Source organism: Eriocheir sinensis, chromosome 9, assembly GCF_024679095.1.
Source record: "Eriocheir sinensis breed Jianghai 21 chromosome 9, ASM2467909v1, whole genome shotgun sequence".
Lineage (NCBI taxonomy): Eukaryota > Metazoa > Arthropoda > Malacostraca > Decapoda > Varunidae > Eriocheir > Eriocheir sinensis.
In genome coordinates this window covers 11,968,058-11,990,219 of record NC_066517.1, presented here as the reverse complement: position 1 = coordinate 11,990,219, position 22,162 = coordinate 11,968,058, and the positions used below count along the sequence as shown (strand labels likewise).

At 43.2% G+C, this 22,162-nt stretch overlaps 1 protein-coding gene and 1 pseudogene across 1 annotated transcript in view; one reads left to right on the top strand and one right to left on the bottom strand.

Moving 5' to 3' along the window:
* LOC126995930 (uncharacterized) overlaps window positions 1-22,162 on the bottom strand; it is a 272,074-nt gene that overhangs the window by 126,541 nt on the left and 123,371 nt on the right. The window lies entirely within an intron of this gene.
* Window positions 1-22,162, top strand: part of LOC126996281 (basic proline-rich protein-like) — a 93,501-nt pseudogene that overhangs the window by 4,573 nt on the left and 66,766 nt on the right.

The following is a 22,162-nucleotide window of genomic DNA, read 5'->3' as shown; positions in this document are numbered from 1 at the left end:
TGTTTCGGTGAGGAAGAGAAGGTGAGGTTTAGAGGAGGAGAGATGGTGTTCCTTTGAATGAAAATTAGAATGAAGACCGCGAATGTTGCAGAAATTGATAAGAAAGAGGTTCGAGGAGTTATCAAGACACCTCTTAAGTCGGCAGCCAGAATGGGAGTCCTCCCTGGGGTAATTTATGGTCCCCCCCCAGGCGGGGACTCCGAGGCAGTACATAAATGCGCCATTTTGAATTTTAAATTTTGGGAAATGGTGTGTATTTTGTGTGGATGCAGTGTGGTGTGGAAAGAGAGAGGATCTGTCTTTAGAGTGCATGCTGAACGACTCTCTGGTGTTGACGAGACAATAGGGAAACGGATAGTGAGGACATCGGATGGTTCTTTGGAGGGCTTCAGCACCCTCCTCACTTCCCATATATACCTCACCTGGAGTAGCTCACGCCCGTTTCGGTAGGTGTCTTCCTACCTACTTTATCTTTCCATACTTTTTCTTCCTCTCGTCAATTCTCCTCTTTTCTTCATTTTTCTCCTCCTTCTTCTCTTCTGCTTTCTTTTCTTGTGTCTACTTCTAACCTTCCTTCCCTCTATTCTTGTTCTTGTTCTGATTCTTCTTGTTCTCCCTCCTTCTCCTCAACCGACACAAATTTTCTTCTCTGTTTATAAGCATTTCTTCATTTTTTAAAGTTTCTTTTATATATTTTTCCTTCTTTTGTCTTTTCTTCGTATTCATCTCCTCGACAATTATAAATATTCTTCTTACCTCATTATTTTTCTTCAACTTTCTTCTTTTTCTCCTATTTGAAATTTATGTCTGTTCCGCGTCCTCTTCTTCTCGTCACACACAAAAGTATTCCTCTTCTTGTGATCTTTTCTTTATTTTTCTGCTGTTTTATTTTATCATGTTTTCCTTTCCCTTCTTTTCTTCGCATTCCTCTCTGTTTATGATCTTCTTAAACTCTTCTTTTTCTTCTGTTTTATATTTACATCTTTTCCTCGTATTCTTCTTCTCCTCGTTCCACACAAAACATTCTTCTCATTTTTTGCCTGTTTCTTCTTTTTCTTTTCTTTTTGCCTCTTCTTCGTATTCCTCTGTTTATGATATTCAGCTCTTTCTTCTTTTTTCTTCTGTTTTATATTTATATCATTTCCTCGTATTCTTCTTTCCAACCCACACAAAACATTCTCATTTTTTGTCTTTCTCTTTTTTCATTCTTTTTGTCTCTTCTTATTCTTCTGTTTATGATATTCAACTCTTTCTTCTTTTATTTTTCTGTCTTAAAGTTACTTCTTTTCCTCGTATTCTTCTTCTCCCCGCTCCACACAAAAGATTCTATTTTTTTGTCTTTCTCTTCTTTCTTTCTTTTTGTCTTTTCTTCGTATTCTTCTGTTTATGATATTCAACTCTTTCTCCTTTTATTTTTCTGTTTTATATTTACATCTTTTCCTCGTATTCTTCTTCTTCTCTTCAACCCACAAACCATTATTCTCATTTTTTGCCTGTTTGTTCTTTTTTTCTTTTCTTTTTGTCTCTTCTTTATATTCTTCTGTTTATGATATTCAACTCGTTCTTCATTTTTTATGTGTTTTATGTCTACATTTTTTCCTCGTATTCTTCTTTTCCTCGTCCCACACAAAACATTCTCATTTTCTGTCTTTCTCTTTGTCTCTTCTTCGTATTCCTCTGTTTATGATATTCAACTCTTTCTTCTTTTTCTTCTGTTTTATATTTACTTCTTTCTCCTCGCATTCTTCTTCTTCTCTTCAACCCACACAAACCATTCTTCTCATTTTATGTCTGTTTCTTCTTTCTTTTTGTCTCTTCTTCGTATTCCTCTGTTTATGATATCCAACTTTTTTATTTTTTCCGTTTTATATTTATTTATTTTTTCCTCGTATTTTTCTTCTCTTCAGTACACACAAACCATTCTTCTCATTTTTTGCCTGTTTCTTTATTTTCCTTTTTTTTCTGTCTTTCTTTTCTTCGCATTCTTTTGTCAACCCACGCAGATATCTTCCTCTCTGTTCACGGCCTATGCTTCCACTTGCTCCTTTCTTCTTTTTATTTTTTTGTCTTTTTTTTTGTTGCCTTTGTTTTTTTCTCTACGTCACTCCGGCCCACGCAGATATTCCTGTTCACGTTTTTTTCTTCTGCCACTCTTTTTCCCTCCTTTCTTTCTGATTTCTTTTCTTTTATGTTTGTTTTCTATTTCTTTTTTTTGCTAGTTTTGTTTGCCTTTCTTTTCTGTTTTCTTTCCTTTTTTCCAGTTTTTTTTTTCTCGCCTCTTTTCTTTGGTTTGTTTTCTCTTTCTTTCATCATTCTTTTTTTCTTATTTTTCTCTTTTAATTGTTTACCTTTCTTTCTTCTTTGTTCTCTTCTTTTTTTCTATTTTTTTTTTGTTTTCATTCTCTTTTCTTTGTCTTTTTCTTTTTTGTTATCTTTACCCGTATTTGTTTTGTTTTGTTTTCAATCTTTTCTATGTCTTTTTTCTCTAATCTATGTTATCTTATCACGTTTTCTTTTTTTTCTATTTCTTTCCATTCTTTCCTTTATCTTTCTTTTCATTATCTTCTCACGTTTTTTTGTTTTTCTTTCTCCTCCCCTTCTTTCCTTCGTCTTCTTTCCTCTCTTCTTTGTCTTCTTCATGACGTCAGACCGACCCGCGTAAACATCTCTCCCTTGCACCAATCTTTTCCTTCCTTCCTTTTTTCCTCTCCTCTTTGATCTTCTTTTATTTACTTCGTACTTACGTTACTTTACCTCAAACATGAGGAGCGGTAAATCTTCCTCTCTTTCTATCATCCTTTCTACCTTTTTCTTTATTTTTTTTTCTTTAAATTTTATTCTTTCCTTTCCTTCTTCAGCCTACTTTTTCTCTTCCCTCCCTTTACCTCTCATTCCCTTCCCTTCTATTTTCTATTTTTTTTTTATCTTTTCTTTAGACTTTTATTTCCTTCCTTAACTAACTTTCCCTTCCCTTCCCTTCCTTTCCATTTCTTTCTGTTCCGTTCCTTTCCCTTACCTTCCCTTTCCTTCTCCCTTTTCTTTCTTTTGTTTTCTTTTCCTTTCCTTCCCTCTCCTTCCTTCCCATCCTTTCCCTTCCCCTCCCTTCTCTTCCCTTCCTTTCCCTTCCCTTCTCATCCCCATCCATTCCCTTATCTTCTTTTTTTCTTCTTTTCGTTTCTTAAAAGTCAGATGCTTACGGAACTCCACTCCTCCTCCTCCTTCTCTTCCCTCCTCTTCCTTCTCCTCTTTCCTTCCTCTGACCCAATTCTTTGTATATTACTGTTATTTGATCATCCTAACGTATGACAAACACACACAAAGTTTTGCCTCCGCTCTCTCTCTCTCTCTCTCTCTCTCTCTCTCTCTCTCTCTCTCTCTCTCTCTCTCTCTCTCTCTCTCTCTCTCTCTCTCTCTCTCTCTCTCTCTCTCTCTCTCTCTCTCTCTCGTTTCTCTCTCGTTCTCTCTCGGTTCTCTCTCATTCCTGTCCCTTCCCCTTTCTTCCCTCTTTTCCTCCCTTTTCCTCTCTAATTCACTTTCCTCCCTTCCCCTTCCTCTCTTTACTCCCTTTCTTTTCCATTCCCTTGACTCCTTTCCTTCTCCATTTGTCTCTTCTTCTTGCAACCCTTTCCTCCGTCTCTCCCATTTCCTTGGCCGTCTTTGCTTCTGCAATTCTCTTATCCTCTTGCATTCCCTCCTCTTCCTTCTTCCCATTACATTAATCATCTTTTCTTCTCTATTTTTCTTTTCCTCTTGCATTCTCTCCCCCCATCCCTCCGCCTCTCCCTTCTCCTTCTTCTCCTCCTCTTCTTCCTCTCCCCATCTCTTAGTATTACCTCTGGCATAATGTTCCTCTTTGATCACATAACATTATTCAGTTTGCTACACCAGCAGCGAGTCGTTAGCTTCCCTCCTCTTGCCTTCCGCTCGTGTTTATTACCTGTTCTAATTAATAATACGAAGCAAATATCAAAAGGTGCATGTCAGGTATTAGGGCGATGACTTTCAGCTCTTTACAAAATCATTCTTTATTTATTTTTTCTATTATTTTACCTTCCTTACCCTATTTTAACCTATTCAGTCCAGTCAAAATTTTTCATTTCTCTTTCTCACTTTTCGAATCATTCCTATCCATTACATTACAATTCCATCTTCTTCACTTTTCAGGCCATTCCCTTTCCTACCCTACCTTTCCCTTCCCTTCCCTTCCCTTGGTTACCTTCCTTTCCCTTCCCTTCCTTCCTTTCCTACCTTCCCTCACACCTTGCCCTCGTCACAAGCGAAGCCAAACATGCCGGGAAGTTAATCTAATCACTCAGCTCATAATAAACACGCCTTAATCAACATCACAAGAAGGGAGGGAAGGAAGGAAGGAAGGAGGGAAGGAAGGAAGGAGGAGGATGCAAGGCGCTACGCACCAGGTCCAACACTGACCCTTCCAAGCCAATGACACTCGAGAAGACCAAGACTTTATTTTTTTATTGTTTTTATTTGTTTTTATATCAATGAATAATAGAAAACGTGGTATATTCGATATTAAGATCGTACAGACGTTATAAATCAAGATTAGTCGTAGTATTGTTATTCATAAATGTAAAAAATTACAACTTTACGATAAACCGGATGAGGAAGACTTACTGAAGAAGGAAATAGAAAACGAGGTATGTCAAGATCGTATGGCCTTCACTGATCAAGATTCTTCATATTATTGTTACTTAAATGAACGAAGAATGAGAGAGAAAAAGGGCAGGAAGACTTATAAAGAAGCAAACAGAAAACGAGGAATATTGAGACTGTGAAGAATAATAAGTATGAGGAATTTAAAACTTAGTGACGTATTAAAATTCAGAACTTAGGAGGGTCGCGACTTTTAAATCCAGCGGTGTGTCAGACTTTATACAGAAAGGAGCAGATAAAATGAAAAAAAAAAGAATCATAGAACCTAGAAGTGTATATGAACCAGAAGAACCATGAACAGAGGAAGTAACACAGCTTAAAAGAGTACTGAGAGGAACAGAACCAAGATGACAAGGACCTTTACAACAAAACAGAAACAGAACAAAACAAATAAACAGAATGAGCAAACAGAAACAAGCAAATAAAGAGCCATGGAATCAAAAGGATATTTAGAACGTGCTGGACCAAGAGAATAATGAGTTTAGAACCAAATATTGCATCAGAACCTACACAGAACGGAAGAGATCAGAACCTATAGAACCACCAAATATTGCATCAGAACCTACACAGAACGGAAGAGATAAGAACCTATAGAACCACCAAATATTGCATCAGAACCTACACAGAACGGAAGAGATCAGAACCTATAGAACCATCAAATATTGCATCAGAACCTACACAGAACGGAAGAGATAAGAACCTATAGAACCACCAAATATTGCATCAGAACCTACACAGAACGGAAGAGATCAGAACCTGTAGAACCACGCATGACATCAGATCCTACTAAAAAAACAGCATTTCAGGACCTATAGAAGGATACATTACATCAGAACCTACATAAAACCAAACATAACCAGAACCCATAAAACCAAGACGTATAATAAAGCACACTAAAAAAACATTACCACCATAGATTAAGAAAAGAAGCCACTACGAAACACATAGAACCAACATCGCCGGGTCCTTTAGAATCAAACACCGTATCAGAACTTATCCAGAGCCGAGCCTATCAGGACTTAAGGACTCACGCCTGCCGCTAAAACTCGGTCCTGCAGGAGTTTCTCAGCGAGCCAGCAAAGTTTTCTCTTGACATTCAATCCCAGAGAGAGAGAGAGAGGCTAGAGTTTCTCAAAGTGCCTAAGCAAGACTTTTTCTGTCTCTCTCGTTTTCTCTTTTTCTCTCTTTTTTTCCTCTCTCTCTCTCTCTCTCTCTCTCTCTCTCTCTCTCTCTCTCTCTCTCTCTCTCTCTCTCTCTCTCTCTCTCTCTCTCTCTCTCGTTCGCGGACAAAGTTTGGAAGCAGGAGTGAGGTAGAGAAAGGGGCACAGAGTTCTATTAATGTCTCTCTCTCTCTCTCTCTCTCTCTCTCTCTCTCTCTCTCTCTCTCTCTCTCTCTCTCTCTCTCTCTCTCTCTCTCTCTCTCTCTCTCTCTCTCTCTCTCTCTCTCTCTCTCTCTCTCTCTCTCTCTCTCTCTCTCTCTCGTCTTTCTCTTCCTTTTCCTTCCCTTCTTTTTTCCTCCCCTTCCCCTTTCCTTCCTTCGCTTTTCTCTCCTCTTTCCTTCCCTTCCCTTACTTTACTCTCACTTTTCTTGTTTTTCTCTTCCCTTTTCTTCCTTTCCTTTCCTTTCCCTTTCATTTCCTTCTCTTCCCTTTCCTTTTCTTCCTTTCACTATTTTTGTCTCCATTCCTCTTCCTTTCCCTCTCTTCCTGTAACCTGTTTTTTCCTCCATTTTACCTCATCCTTTCCTCTCATCTTCTTCCCTCTCTTCCTCTTACCTGCCTTCCCTCCATCTTGTCTCTCGCTCTCCTCTCATTCCCTTCTCTTTCTTCCTTTTACTACTTCCTCTTCTGTGGCAAATGACTTCATCCATACATACCACTGATCCTCCTCCTCCTCCTCTTCTTCTTCTTCTTCTTCTTCTTCTTCTTCTTCTTCTTCTTCTTCTTCTTCTTCTTCTTCTTTTTCGTCTTCCTTCTCCTCGTCCTCCTCCTCCTCTTCTTCTTCTTCTTCTTCTTCTTCTTCTTCCTTCTCCTCGTCCTCGTCCTCGTCCTCCTCCTCTTCTTCTTCTTCTTCTTCTTCTTCTTCTTCCTTCTCCTCGTCCTCTTCCTCCTCCTCCTCCTCCTCCTCCTCTTTGATTTCTGTTTTTCCTTGTTTTTCTTTCTCCTTCCTCTTCCGCGTTCTCCTCTTCCTCCCTATTTTCGTCTCTTGTTGCTCAGTCTTTCACTCTTTTCTGGTTTCTTTTCATATTTCTGTTCTCTATATTTCTTCTTGTTTTTTCCGAGTTTTCCGTCATGTTTTCCGGCAGCTTTTTTTTTATCATTTTATCACCTCTCCTTTTTTTTCTTCTACCTTTGTTTCTGACTTTCCTATTTTTTCTTCCATTTTCCTCTTTACTCTTCTCTTTGATTCCGTCATTTTAATCTTTCCTCTTCCTACTTTTCATTCAGCCTTTCTCTTTATTCCTCTCACTCTTCTTTCCATTTTTTCTCTTCACTCTTCAAAATTTTCCTGCTTATTTGCTTGTATTTTTTCTACTGTTTTCTCAATTACTTTCACTTCCCTATATATTACAATTCCCCTTTTACCTCCTTCGCATATCTCTCCCTTTATCATCTTTTTCCATTTGTTCTACTTTCTCTTTTTCTTCCATATTTTTTTCCTTATCTCTGCCTTTTTTCACTTCCTCTTTCCTCTTTTTCCTAATTTTCTTTTCACTTTTATCAAATTTTCTCCTTCCAATCTTTTTTCCCTTTGCTCTTATTACAAGTTTTCCTCTTTCCTCTCGTGTTTTCCTCCCATTTTCCTCCTGCCTCTCGTGTTTTCCTCCATTTTCCCTGATGCCTTCACGACCCGAGGGTAGGAAAAACCAAATTGTCCTCCTTCCCAACGGTGCTCAGAGGCGTAATAAACAGATGCGTCTCTCTCTCTCTCTCTCTCTCTCTCTCTCTCTCTCTCTCTCTCTCTCTCTCTCTCTCGCTAAGTATCAATTAGAACAAGAAATTAAACTTTTTTCTTTCTCTCCCTTCGTTTCCTTATCCACGGCAACATTACTGACCGCTCATATCTCCTCCTCCTCTTCCTCCTTCTCCTCCTCTTGAAGCGTTTGTTATTAAAGGAATGATTCTATGTTGGAAGGGAAATGTTAAAAATAGAAGAGGTAGTGAAAGGGTGATTAAGTTCGGTACAGGTAACGTGACACTGATTGCACACCTGCGGAGGCTTCATAATGTTTCGGTGATTAGTGGTGAAGAATGGATTGAGGCGAGGAAGGAAGGAAGGAAAGGAGGAAGGAAGGGATGATGGATAGATGCATGGATGGATGGATGAACAGGAGGGAAGGAAGGAAAGATGGTAGGAGGGAAAAGAGGAAGGAACAATGGAGGATGAACTGAAGGAAGGAGGCCTGTTAATGAAGAGACCAAGGCGAAATAATAAGAGGTTGGAGAATTAAGAAAGTTAGGAGGGAAGACGGTACGGAATGAAAATTATAAGGTAGGGGGAGAAGTAAATGAAGGGAGACAAGGAGGAAATGGGGTAAGGTAAAGGAGAGAAAAAATGTAAGAGAAGAAAAGGAAAGATGAACGAGTGGATGATGAGAATAATAAGTGATCCCTCTACCTGTCTATCTATCTATTTACTCCCATCTTCCTCTTTCTTCTTCTCCTGCCTTTACTCTCCTTTCTGTCTGTCTCCTTCCATTCCTCTATTTTCCTCCTTCTTTTTCTCCTGCTCTCTCTCTCTCTCTCTCTCTCTCTCTCTCTCTCTCTATCTCCTTTCATCTTTCTCTCTCATTATTTTTTTCTTATTGGATCGAGATGAAACTTTGCCTCCTTATCAAAGGCATCGATTAAGGGAGCGGCGCAGCACGACGTCGCTCAAGGAAACTCATCTTGCTGCGTAAATACCCACAGCAACGACACGGCCTGGACCACCGGCGCGAGGACGGGAAGGAGCAACGACCCCGACGACCCCGACCACCACCACCACCACCACCACCACCACTAACAGCAACAACAACCCCTCCACCACCACCACCACCACCACTAACAGCAACAACAACCCCTCCACCACCACCACCACCACCACTAACAGCAACAACAACCCCTCCACCACCACCACCACCACCACCACCACTAACAGCAACAACAACCCCTCGACCACCACCACCACCACCACCACCACTAACAGCAACAACAACCCCTCCACCACCGCCACCACCACTAACAGCAACAACAACCCCTCCACCACCACCACCACCACTAACAGCAACAACAACCCCTCCACCACCACCACCACCACCACTAACAGCAACAACAACCCCTCCACCACCGCATCCACCACTACCACCAACAACACCACCTCCACCACCACCACCACCACCACTAACAGCAACAACAACCACTCCACCACCACCACCACCACTAACAGCAACAACAACCCCTCCACCACCACCACCACCACCACTAACAGCAACAACAACCCCTCCACCACCACCACCACCACCACTAACAGCAACAACAACCCCTCCACCACCACCACCACCACCACTAACAGCAACAACAACCCCTCCACCACCACCGCCACCACCACTAACAGCAACAACAACCCCTCGACCACCACCACCACCACTAACAGCAACAACAACCCCTCCACCACCACCGCCACCACCACTAACAGCAACAACAACCCCTCCACCACCACCACCACCACTAACAGCAACAACAACCCCTCCACCACCACCACCACCACCACTAACAGCAACAACAACCCCTCCACCACCACCACCACTAACAGCAACAACAACCCCTCCACCACCACCACCACCACTAACAGCAACAACAACCCCTCCACCACCACCACCACCACTAACAGCAACAACAACCCCTCCACCACCACCACCACCACTAACAGCAACAACAACCCCTCCACCACCACCACCACCACTAACAGCAACACCAACACCTACACCCCCCCCACCACCACTAACAGCAACAACAACCCCTCCACCACCACCACCACCACTAACAGCAACAACAACCCCTCCACCACCACCACCACCACCACTAACAGCAACAACAACCCCTCCACCACCACCACCACCACTAACAGCAACAACAACCCCTCCACCACCACCACCACCACCACAAACAGCAACAACAACCCCACCACCACCACCACCACCACCACCACCACCAACCACCACCCCACCACCACCACCACCACTAACAGCAACAACAACCCCTCCACCACCACCACCACCACCACTAACAGCAACAACAACCCCTCCACCACCACCGCCACCACCACTAACAGCAACAACAACCCCTCCACCACCACCACCACCACCACTAACAGCAACAACAACCCCTCCACCACCACCACCACCACCACTAACAGCAACAACAACCCCTCCACCACCACCACCACCACTAACAGCAACAACAACCCCTCCACCACCACCACCACTAACAGCAACAACAACCCCTCGACCACCACCACCACCACTAACAGCAACAACAACCCCTCCACCACCACCACCACTAACAGCAACAACAACCCCTCTATCTGTGTGCAGTTTCTGTAATGATCAACCCACAACATATAATAAAACTACTAATTTTGATAAACATATAACATGGGTGCCAACTTTTCAAACTTTGAAGGGCCGTATCTCAAAACATGATTTTTTGACATTTAAAAATATTTATAAAATCAACCATTATATACATTAGCTTGAAACTTGGTGTACTTATTGATAGAGAATGGGGTAATGTTTTGTCATAGCAATTTCTCCCTAGAGTGAACAGAAAGCTTGCTATGAGACGAAATAACAGCTTGGCATGCTGTCATGATGACGTCATTTAATGCAACCATGATATCTCATGACGTATGGGGATATCTGCAAAACCCAATTTGTACGCTTATTTAGGTAACATTTAAGTATTTCACAAGCCAAAGCAAATTTCTAAAAAATGAAAAATAAGGCCTGCCTGACATTTTGAATGCAACTATATGCATAATGTCATATAGTCATGAAGCCATTACTCTATCACATTCATATGAATACAAGTTGAAGAAAACCAAGTTTTCATTAAAGTCTGAAAGTTTCAAGTCTTAACTCCTAAAGCCTTGTTTTTTTATTGTTTTTTAATTCTCGCCCAAAGAATCCCCTTAATAAAGGGATGATATTAACTATATTTACCTGTTCTCGTCTAGTCATTCCAATCGTACAAGACAAGAAAGTGGGTCAGTGTGTCTATAATGTTATATTTGGAGTCATTTCATCATAACAAAAATGAGAAAGGGTTCAGAATCACTTTACTATTACTCCAAACTCGTGCCACTCATCTATACTCTTTTTTACAGGGGCAGTGATTAGCGTTTTATTTTTATTTTCTTAATCCTTTATTGTTATGCCCCTGAGCTGCTTCCTTTGCTGTAAAAATAAAACTTCCTCAAATTTTGTACTCTGTCATTCCACATGTGTACATAAAAAGAAGAGGAATCATCTATATACCCCAAGTTTTTCCTCCTTAATTATTCCAGACAGTCGTGCGTCGTAAAAAAAACGCCGTAATTACATTTTCAAGGGAAGAAAAAAAAATAAAAACACTTAATCTCCTTGCAATAACAATAAACATCATTATACTTGTATGCTTTAATGGGATCACACAGGAAACTCTTAAATCATCATCATCATTCTCACCTGAGCGAATTATGAGGACGAGCACGCGTATCTCACCTGTGGACGCATCAATTTACAACTCATTATCCAGGTGAGTGAAATACAAACGCGGGGCCCATTGTAACCATCACCTCATTAGGTAACCAAAGCCAAATATAAATAGTTCTGAGTAATTAATTCACGTAATAGATCAGCCCGAACACCTGTCGAGCATTCACACCTAATGGCATCACGCTAATTGGTACACAGGTGAGAGAAATATTTGAACACTATTGCATACTTCAAGCGGGAATAAAAGGTCCTATTTATAGTGGTAATCTAATCATAGGTTAATTAATTCATTTGTTTTAATTAACCACTTAATTAACGAGCTAACAAACCCACGAACTACCTAAGGACATAACGAGCAAAAAAAAGTCTTCGTCAGGTTATTTTCTTTATTCTTCTTTCTTTCCTTTTTCTCCCTTCTTTCTCTTTGTATTTCTCTTTCCTTTTTCCTCCTTGATCGCTTTATTTTTATTCCTCATCCTTTTTTTCTACTTTTTCTTTCTTTCCATCTTTCTTCCTTCGTTTTCTTTGTAATTTTCATTTTATTCTTATTAATTTCTTTCTTTTTTCCTCATATTTTTACCCCATCATGTTCTTTTTCATCTTTTTTCACATCATGGTTTTTTTTTTTCCCTCTTCAAAAAAGGTGAATCACAACAGCTAATTTATATCTTTTTTTTCTTTTTGTACCTCGTTCCGTTCTGCCTGGCCGAAAATTTTCTATCCTTTCTACACTCACTTCGTACCCTCGACCGTAAACAACCAAGCAACTAATTAACGCTGTCCTCTCCTTTGCTTTCTTTACGGCAACGGCGTGTTGTGATTAGCTTTTTTGTTTTTCTCTTTTGCCTTTGGTACGTCAAAATAATTAACGAACACTGCGGAGAACTAAAAGCAAACAACAGGTACGTAGAGAAAGAAGAAAAAACAGAGGAGTAATGAACTACCGCTTAAATTTGAGTAAAATAGATAACGACGTTTGATTAGTTTTATTCTTGTTCTTTGTACGTCAAACAATTACCCAACACTGTGGAGAACTAAAATTAACTCGCAAATACATCTAAAAAAATAAAGAGAATTGCAGAACTGTTTAAACCTGAATGAAATAGACAATAACGCCACTACCAATTATAGACTTTAGTTTTTTTTTTTTTCGCTTGGTAGGTCAAACAGTTAACTAACACTACGGAAAACTAAAATTAATCTCCAAGCACTCATAAAAAAAAGAAGAAAGAGAAAGGAATAACGTTAAAAAGATTAGGAAACGAAAATGCAAAAATAGATGGAAAGGAGATAGGAAACAGAAAGAAAGAAAGAAAGTATGGATAAGAAAATGAAGATGTTATTGTCTGTTTCATTCGAGTTTAAACAGTTCTGCAATTCTCTTTATTTTTTTAGATGTATTTGCGAGTTAATTTTAGCTCTCCACAGTGTTGGGTAATTGTTTGACGTACGAAGAACAAGAAAAATAAAGAGAATTGCAGTACTGTTTAAACTCGAATGAAATAGACAACAACGCCACTACCAATTACTGACTTTATTTTTTTTCGCTTGGTAGGTCAAACAGTTAACTAACACCATAGACTATGCTAACACTACAGGAAACTAAAAGTAATCTCCAAGCACTCATAAAAAATGAAGAAAGAAAAAGGAATAATGTTAAACTTGAATGAAAGAGTCGCGCCACAACCCATTTAACAAACGTGGACTAACAACATGTTCTAAAGGCAGAGATGAAGGCAGCAGCACACCCTACGAGCTTGCTACGCGTTGCCCCTGCGCTCAACTCCGTCTGCTATAACTTCTGTGTATCAGAAGAAAAAAAATCGTGAATACATTACCACAGAAAAGAACAAATCTGGAAAGAAAAAAACACCTGATAATCACACCACAATCCAATTAAAAACGAAAACAAACTACCTTTTTTTCTGTTTTCTTTCTTGTTCTTCTTTCTCCTTTCCTTCTTTTTTTGTATTTTCGCTTCCTTCTTCTTTTTGTTCGATTTCTTGTTGGAATTCTTTATATCATTCTTCAACTTCTTCATCATCATCTCCCCGCTGAGGGGAGTTCCTTGCCGTGGTAGCGGGGCTTGAAGCCTGGTCGGCATCACCACCTACTTAGGTGGTCCGTCCACCTCTGTAGGGCTTGTTGTTTGTCGGCCAGCGTGGACTAAACACTCCCCCGTCACTACTGGTAATGGAGGCCTACCAGTGGTGACGTATGTGCCTGCCCGACTACCATCAAGGGCATGGCTGAGCCTCCCCACGTGTTTGCCGTGCGTGGCGTCCCGTGTTGCTGGGAGACGGGAGTCCTGGGGTCTGAGCGATGCCGCACGCTGCGCCCTGCGGCTAGCAACACGTCCCTTTGGTCCCTTATTCCGGCTAGACGGGCGGCTTGATCTCGGCCCGGTCAAGTCAATCGGCTGGTCACCCGTTGGCTAGGGTCAAGCGAGTACTGCCTGGTGGGCACCACAATGGTCTTGCGGCTGCCACAAAACACCAGACAGTGTCCGCGTATACTTCCCCCACTACCCCTGGGGTGCTGGGTGCGTTATGGCCCCAGCGTTAAGCCTCCCTTCATTGGGCTCAGAGTAGGGGTGGGGGGGTGGGGACGCGAAGATTTGCCAGATACTCATGGCTTCCTCCTCCAACATATCTCGGCCTGCCTCTCCCTGACGTCCGCACTCTCTCGGCCTCCCTCGACCAACGCTTATTGCCACTCTGAAGCCATTCCAGGCTCAGAATGGCACTAAGAGGGATTATGTCCCTCTCCTCGTCTTCCCGTCCTGTGGGCCCTCGTGTAAAGGGTCGCAAGCAGGAGCGAGAAACCAGCCTGGCCCGCAAACGCTTTCCAAAGAAGTCCTGCCTGGTATGTTTGAGTCAGTCTCGTATGATAAGTACATGACTGTCAAGTCCGTCAACGGCACGTCTGTCATGGATCTTGACGTTTTTGAGGTTCACCGTGCTATTGTCAAGGCTTGTGGCCGCAAGCCTAAGGTAACACCACAGCGAGATGGCAGCCTCCTTGTGGAGGTTGAATCCCAGGAGGAAGCTTCTCGTCTTGGTGCCCTGACCGGTGTGCCGGGTGCAGAGGTGTCCTGTGCACCACATACTACCCTTAACCAGTCGAAAGGGGTAGTTTTCTGCAGGGACCTCCTCCGCTACAGCGAGGAGAGACTCCTACAAGAGTTTAGAGAAGAGGGTGTTATAGCAGTCCACCGCTTTCAGAAGAAGGTCGACGGTGTCTTGACACCAACGCCGTCTCTTCTTCTGACTTTCAATAGTCTTGTCCTGCCAAATACTCTGGATACTGCCTGGTACGCTCTGCCAGTCAAGGCGTACATTCCAAATCCTCGTCGTTGCTTTCACTGCCAGAACTTCGGCCATGTGGCACGTTCCTGTCGACGCCTCCAAAACGACCTTCCAGCAGTTTGTGAACTGTGGCGGAACAGGTCACTATGATGATTGTCCTAGTCCTGCCAAGTGCTACCACTGCGGTGGAGCAAAACATGCTTCATCACAGGAATGTTACCACTATAAGTTTGAGAAGGAGGTGCTTCTTATTCGTACTCAGGAAAGAGTATCTTTCCTGAGGCGAAAAGCAGGCACTGACAAGACTAGTCAGGCCAAGTGTGACCTACGCGTCCATCGCTAGTCACATCTTGAGCAGGCCAACACCCCCTGCGCTCACTCGCCCTCAGACACCTTCCCCGCCAGTCCAGCCTGTCCAAACAGTCGAACCTGTCCAAACAGTCCAGCCTGTCCAAACAGCCCAACTAGTGGTTCCTATGGAGGCTTCTGATATCAAGCAGAAGCGCTCCCGCAGTGAGGACTCTCTTGAGAGGGGTCCTCCTGCAAAAATCCAGCCTCCCGAGCTCTCTCGTGAGCTCGTGGCGGCTGACGTGGTGGCGGTTCCTGCCGTCACCACTTGCCCACAGACTCAGGTCGGCCAACGGCCTGTGCCCTGTGGCGATGGTGTGGCGGGTGGTGGGCGGCCGGCGCCTGTGCACTCGCCCTCCCGGCAGCGTGCTGCTGTGGAAAAAAGACCAATCGGCTCTATTGTGGGGAGAACTGGGGGCTCATCCCGAGCCCCCGCTCCTACCTGCGGTGGGCGCGTCAGAAAGTCCCCGTGACTTGCCCCCTTGCCACCACAAGTGCCGCAGGTGCTGGGAGGACCCCCTCGAGAGGTCTTCAGAAGCACCCTCGAAAATGAGTCATCTTCACCATACTCCAGTGGAATTGCAGAGGTCTCAGAGCCAACTGGGAGGAGCTACAACTCCTTCTGAGGAGTCTACAGCCCTCAGTGGTATGCCTGCAGGAGACGATGGTGGGCTCTTCCACTCCTCGTCCTCCTGCGGGCTACCAGGCTTTTTATTCCCCCCATGATCCTGCCCAGGGGTGTCATGGGGGATCTGCTATTTTTATATCTTCTTCTATCCCATTTAATGTTCTTCCTCTTAACTCTCCTTTGGAGATGATTGCTGGCCAACTTCACCTTCAGAAGACTTATACCTTCTCTTCTATTTATCTTCCTCCTAACACGCCTGTTGTTAGGGAGGATTTTACGGCTCTTCTTCGTCTTCTTCCTCCTCCTTTCCTACTACTGGGCGATTTTAACGGACGCCACCATCTCTGGGGTGACACTGTCACCAATAGCAGGGGTGTCATGTTGGCTGCAGCTTTTGCCGATCTGGATCTCTGCCTTTTCAACAGTGGTGAAGCGACTCATTACCACGGGGCCAATGGCTCATTCTCCGTGCTCGACTTGTCTGTCTGTTCCCCTGACGTCTACCTCGACTTCTCCTGGCGGGTCACTGAGGACCTGTGCGGGAGTGACCATTACCCCATAGTACTGAAGACCCCCGAGGTAATGCCATCTGCCCGTGTCCCTCGCTGGCGAATGGATAGGGCAGACTGGACTACATTCCGCCTTCTTGCTCAGGTGGATCACTGCCTTGAGGATTTCGGTGGGATAGACGAAGCAGTCGCTTATTTCACCGCCCTCATACGATGGTCCGCTGAACACTCCATTCCTCAGACTTCTGGGACTGTCCACCGCAGACCAGTACCTTGGTGGTCTGAGGAATGTAGGCAAGCCGTTGTGGAACGTCGTCGGGCTTTTGGGCGCTACAAACGTCACAAAACTGACTTTTACAGGGCGGCCTATAAACAGGCCAGGGCTCGAGCACGGAGAACTTTGAAGGAGGCACGCCGTGCATCTTTTCGCTCCTTTCTAAGCTCCCTGACATGCCAAACACCTATGTCAAAAGTCTGGAAGCGTGTGCGAAGGATATCGGGGAAGTATACTCCTACTCCTCCACCGGTGCTCAACATCAATGGCACCGTCGTGGCGGAGGGTGTTGCTGTAGCCAACACCATTGGCGAGTCCTTTGCCCACGTCTCCAGACGTGCCTCGCGTTCTCCAGCTGTACAGCGTGAGCTTGCCTCCCAGGAGCGACATGCGCTAGACTTTTCGTCGTTTGGGGTGGAAACGTACAATGTGCCGTTCACTCTGCTGGATGTACTCACTGCTCTGTCCACCTGCAATGACACATCCCGGGACCTGATGGTATCCCTTATGCCATGCTACGGCACCTCCCAGACGACTCTCTCTCCTTTCTACTTAACATCTACAATGCCATGTGGAGGAATGGCTTCATTCCTCCATCATGGAAGGCTTCTACAATTATTCCAATCCCTAAGCCAGGGAAGGATCCTGCTAACCCGGTACACTACCGCCCTATCGCACTGACATCTTGCCTTATAAAGGTATTTGAAAAGATGGTTAATGTCCGTCTCGTCTGGTTCCTCGAAAAGCACACTCATCTTTCTCCAGTACAATATGGCTTTCGTCGAGCTCGCTCCACCACTGATGCTCTTGTGCAACTGGAGTCTACCATCTGCCGTGCTTTTGCGCAGAAGCGTCACGTGGTGAGCGTGTTTTTCGATCTCGAGAAGGCATACGACACAACATGGAGGTATGGCATCCTCCATGTCCTTCATTCTATAGGGTTGAGAGGGCACCTTCCTCTGTTCCTCCAGTCCTTTCTCAGAGATCGCACCTTCAGAGTCAGGGTTGGCACTGCTCTTTCGCGCATCTTTGTGCAGGAAGAAGGTGTCCCACAGGGCAGTGTCCTTAGTGTCACCTTATTTGGCCTGGCCATCAATGGCATCGCTTACAACTTACCACCAGATATCCACTGTTCACTATACGTGGACGACCTTTCCATCTCCTATGCTTCACCCCGTCTTGATGTTGCTGAGCGTCACATCCAGCTGGCACTCAATCGGGTCACAAGGTGGGCTGACTCACACGGGTTTCACTTCTCTCCCACAAAAACGTTGACCATGCACTTTTCGCGGGTGAGGGGCGCCTTCCGTGAGCCTGACCTCTACCTTTATGGCAACAGACTTCCTGTCGTCGAGCACACACGCTTTTTAGGAGTTATTTTTGACAGTCGTCTCACATGGGTCCCTCACCTGAAAGACTTAAAGGCTGCGTGTTCTAAGCGCCTCTCCCTCTTGCGGGTACTGTCCAGTCTCTCCTGGGTGCAGACCGTACTATCCTTCTTAGATTATACCAATCTTTGGTGCAGTCTAAGTTGGACTACGGTTGCGAGGTGTACTCTTCTGCCACTCTAGCTCGACTCAAAACGCTGGACTCCATCCACCATGCTGGAGTCAGGCTGGCGACAGGAGCCTTTCGAACCTGCCCCATTCCAAGCCTCCTTGTGGATGCTGGCATGTTACCGCTGGACCTACATCGGCAGTCCATTATCTGCAGGCTGTGGTTTAGGGCCCACGCAAATCCTGGTTGCCCCACACACACCATTCTGTCAGACACCTCACTCGACAACCTTTATTCTGCCTCCCAACGATGTCTTAAGCCTCTTGGGTTTAGGGTGAGGACACTCATTCAGGAATTGTCCTTGCCTCAACCTTCCATAGCTGTGCCGGAGCTACTCTCTGTTCCACCCTGGGAGTTCTCGGAGGTACACTGTTGTCGGTCCCTCTCAGTGCCTAAAGCATCATTGCCGGACTCTGCCATAAAGTCCATGTTTTTAGCTCATTCTTTTGAGCATGAGGGTAGCATACCAGTTTTTACTGACGGCTCCAAGTCTGACGCTGGCGTCGGGTATGGAGCCGTCTTTACTGATTTTACCCGGTGTGGCACCCTACCTGCTTTTAGTTCCATTTTTACGGCAGAGCTTTCTGCCATTATCCTTGCTCTCCGTACTATCTATCCTCTCCAGGTGGGGAGATATGTGATTTTTCTGACTCCCGTGCTGCCCTCTCGTCAGTCGAGAACCGGTTTTCCTTCCATCCTTTGGTGCTCCAAATATTTATCTGGCTGCTACTGTGCCGCAGACGTGGTCACACGATTTCCTTATGCTGGGTCCCTGCACACGTCTCTGTGGAAGGGAACGAGAGGGCGGACGAGATAGCCAAGGCCGCTGCTCGTCGTCCTGTCCCCCCTTGCTCTGTTCCTTATCGCGACCTGTTTCCTTCCATCACAGCTGCTGCACAGTCTGTATGGCAAGCTCGATGGGAGGAAATAAGAGCCACTGCAAAGATGGGGGAGATTGCTGCCAGGGTTGTCCGCCCATGGCCGCTCCTTCGTATGAGGGAGCGACGCCATGAGACGGTACTGACCCGCCTTAGGACGGGTCACACACACTTGACACACAGCTATCTTATGTCCCGGGGCGCTCAGCCTTATTGTGATGACTGCTTGGTCCCCTTGACTGTACGTCACTTGCTGGTCGAGTGTCCAAGTCTGAGGGACCTGCGAGAGCAATACCTCCCTCGCTGCCGGGGAGATGATGGAACCTTCCGCCTCTCCCTCATCCTGGGGACATGAGGTGCTGAAGTTTGTGGAGGAGGCTGGCCTCCTCCACAAACTTTAAATTAGTAGTAATATTCGGCGCCATATGACCACGTTGTTGCGGCGCCATGCTCTCAATTATTTAAATATTCATTCATTCATTCATCATCATCTTCATTTTTTTATTCATACGTTCCTCCTTTCTTTGTCTTTCTATCTCCTTTCCATCTTTTTTGCAGTTTCGTTTCCTTCTCTTTTTTGCTGTTCGATTTCTCATTACTATTCCTCAACATCAACAGCAACAACAACAACACACCCTACGCGTTACCCCTGTGCCCAACTCCGTCTCCTACAACCTCTGCGTATTCGGAAATAACAAAAATCTGAATGCATTACCACAAAAAAGAAAGCAGGTATAATTACTCCATCCATCCCATCCACGCGGCCCATAAAAAGTCTTCCGGCCCATTACGTCGTCACACAGGCGGAAAAACGCCGGGGGAAGGTACGGACCATTATAATTAGAGCGAGCAACAGGTAAGCAATATACTCCGGCCGATGGAAAAGAGGGGAAAAAATGTTACCTTCTTCGCTCGAGGCTGGAGGGTAGTTTACTTTTTGTTGTTGTTGTTGTTGTTGTTGTTGTTGTTGTTTAATGGTGCTTTTTTTCACTTTTTTCCGCTTTCATGTTTGTTTTGTTTAGCGTTTTCTTCTATTGTCTTCTTCTTAGTCACTGTCTTTTTTTTTACTCATCATTTTCTTTCTCATGTTCTTTGTTTTGTTTTCCGTTTTCTTCCATTTTCTTCTTCTTGGTTGGTGTTTTGTTTTTTTCTCTCCACTTTCTTTCTCATGTTCTTTATTGTTTTCCGTTTTCTTCTGTTTTCTTCTTCTCTTTTGGTGTTTTTTTTACTCTTCATTTTCTTTCTCATGTTCTGTATTTTGTTTTTCGTTTTCTTCTGTTTTCTTCTTCTCTTTTGGTGTTTTTTTTACTCTTCATTTTCTTTCTCATATTCTGTATTTTGTTTTTCGTTTTCTTCTGTTTTCTTCTTCTCTTTTGGTGTTTTTTTTACTCTTCATTTTCTTTCTCATGTTCTGTATTTTGTTTTTCGTTTTCTTCTGTTTTCTTCTTCTCTTTTGGTGTTTTTTTTACCCTTCATTTTCTTTCTCATGTTCTGTATTTTGTTTTTCGTTTTCTTCTGTTTTCTTCTTCTTGGCCGCTGTCTTTTCACTCCTCATTTTCTCTCTCATGTTCTCTTCCTTTTTTTCTTCCTCTCTCTTATCCTTTATTCTTTCTCCTTGACTGCTTTCTTCCCTTTTGTCATCTTTATCATCATGTTCTATTACCTCTTTTTCCTAATTTCCGTCTTTCCTTTTTTCTCCTTTCCTACTATTTACATTCTCGTTCTCTTTTTCTTTTTTCTCTTCATGGTCTCGTTTTCTTTTTATTCCGTATCTTCTTTCTCATCCTGTTCTTTTTCTTCTTTTCTTCCTTCCTTCCTGCTTAGTTTCTTTCTCCTTTGCTTCTCGCTGTATTTCCTTCTCTTTGATTTCTCTTCCTCCATTTTTTTTTCTTATTCGTCTTCCTCTTAATGTATTCTTTCTTCGTTTTTTTTCTTTTTTTTCTCGTCCTCCTCCTACTACTACTATTACAGCTACTACTATTACAACAACTACTACTACTACTGCTTCTACTAGACTACTACTTTTTCTACTACTATGACAGCCACCACCACTACTAACATTTTTTTTTTTCATTATCATCGTATTTTTTTCCCTTTTTCATCTTTCCTCCTACTCGTACATCTTCTCCATCTGTTTCCTCATTTCCCGGCTCCTTCCTCTTCCTCCTCCTCCTTCTCTTCCTCCTCCTCCTCCTCCTCCTCCTGATGAAAGAAGATCAGAAACTCTCCTCAGCTTCTGATTGCCGCTGAGGGACGCAATCAAGGCTGACTCAAAAGGTGCGTATGTTTTTAGGCGTATTTTTTGGGGGGAGGGAGAGAGGGCGTGAGCGGGGGTAGGAGAGGCATGGCATGTGTTTAATGATGCTTTTTATTCTCCTTCTCGTTTCTTTTTTATTTTTTTTCGTCTCTGATTGAGTTATGTAATTTGAAGTGTGTCTTATTGTTATTATTGTTTCTCTTTATTTTCAGGGTTTTTTTTACGGATTTTTTTCTTGTTTTTTGTGATATTTTCCTGATTTTTACTCAAATTTTTTTCTTGTTTTTATATTTTATTATTTTCTTAAGGATTTTAATTTAATCTTTACTAATTTTTGCTTTTTATTTATTTATTTATTTCGGCGTCTTTTAACCTCGTAACAATTTTCTAGTTTACATTTTTCCTTTTTATTTTCTTCTCATTACTAATTCTAACTTATTACATGTTTTTCACTTTTAGACCTTTTTACTCTCTCTCTCTCTCTCTCTCTCTCTCTCTCTCTCTCTCTCTCTCTCTCTCTCTCTCTCTCTCTCATCTTTATTTTATTTGTTTTACTTTTTTGCTGACGTTGACATCGAACTGACTTTTTCTTGATATATTGTTTTTCTCGTTGAACAGATGCGTTTCAAGATTGATGTTCTCCTTTTCTACCTCTTTCATTTCTTCATTTTTTTCCCTTTCCCTCCTTCCTGCGGTGATGATTATGGAAATGAAAGAAAAAAAAATATACAGGAGGATTTTGTTGTATGTAAATTCCCCTCTTCTCTCTCTCATTCCCCTTTCTCATTTTCTGCCTTTTATCTATCTAAAAATCTATCGATCTATCTACCTCGTCTCGATGGTAATGTGGGAAAACCTGTCTGTCTGTCTGTCTATCTATCTATCTCTTTATCTATATGTCTATCTATCTATCAATCTATCAGTCTCGTTTCTTGATGGTAAAATGAGAAAATAAGGAAGCAAGGTACACGATTTACTATTTTTCTAGTACCT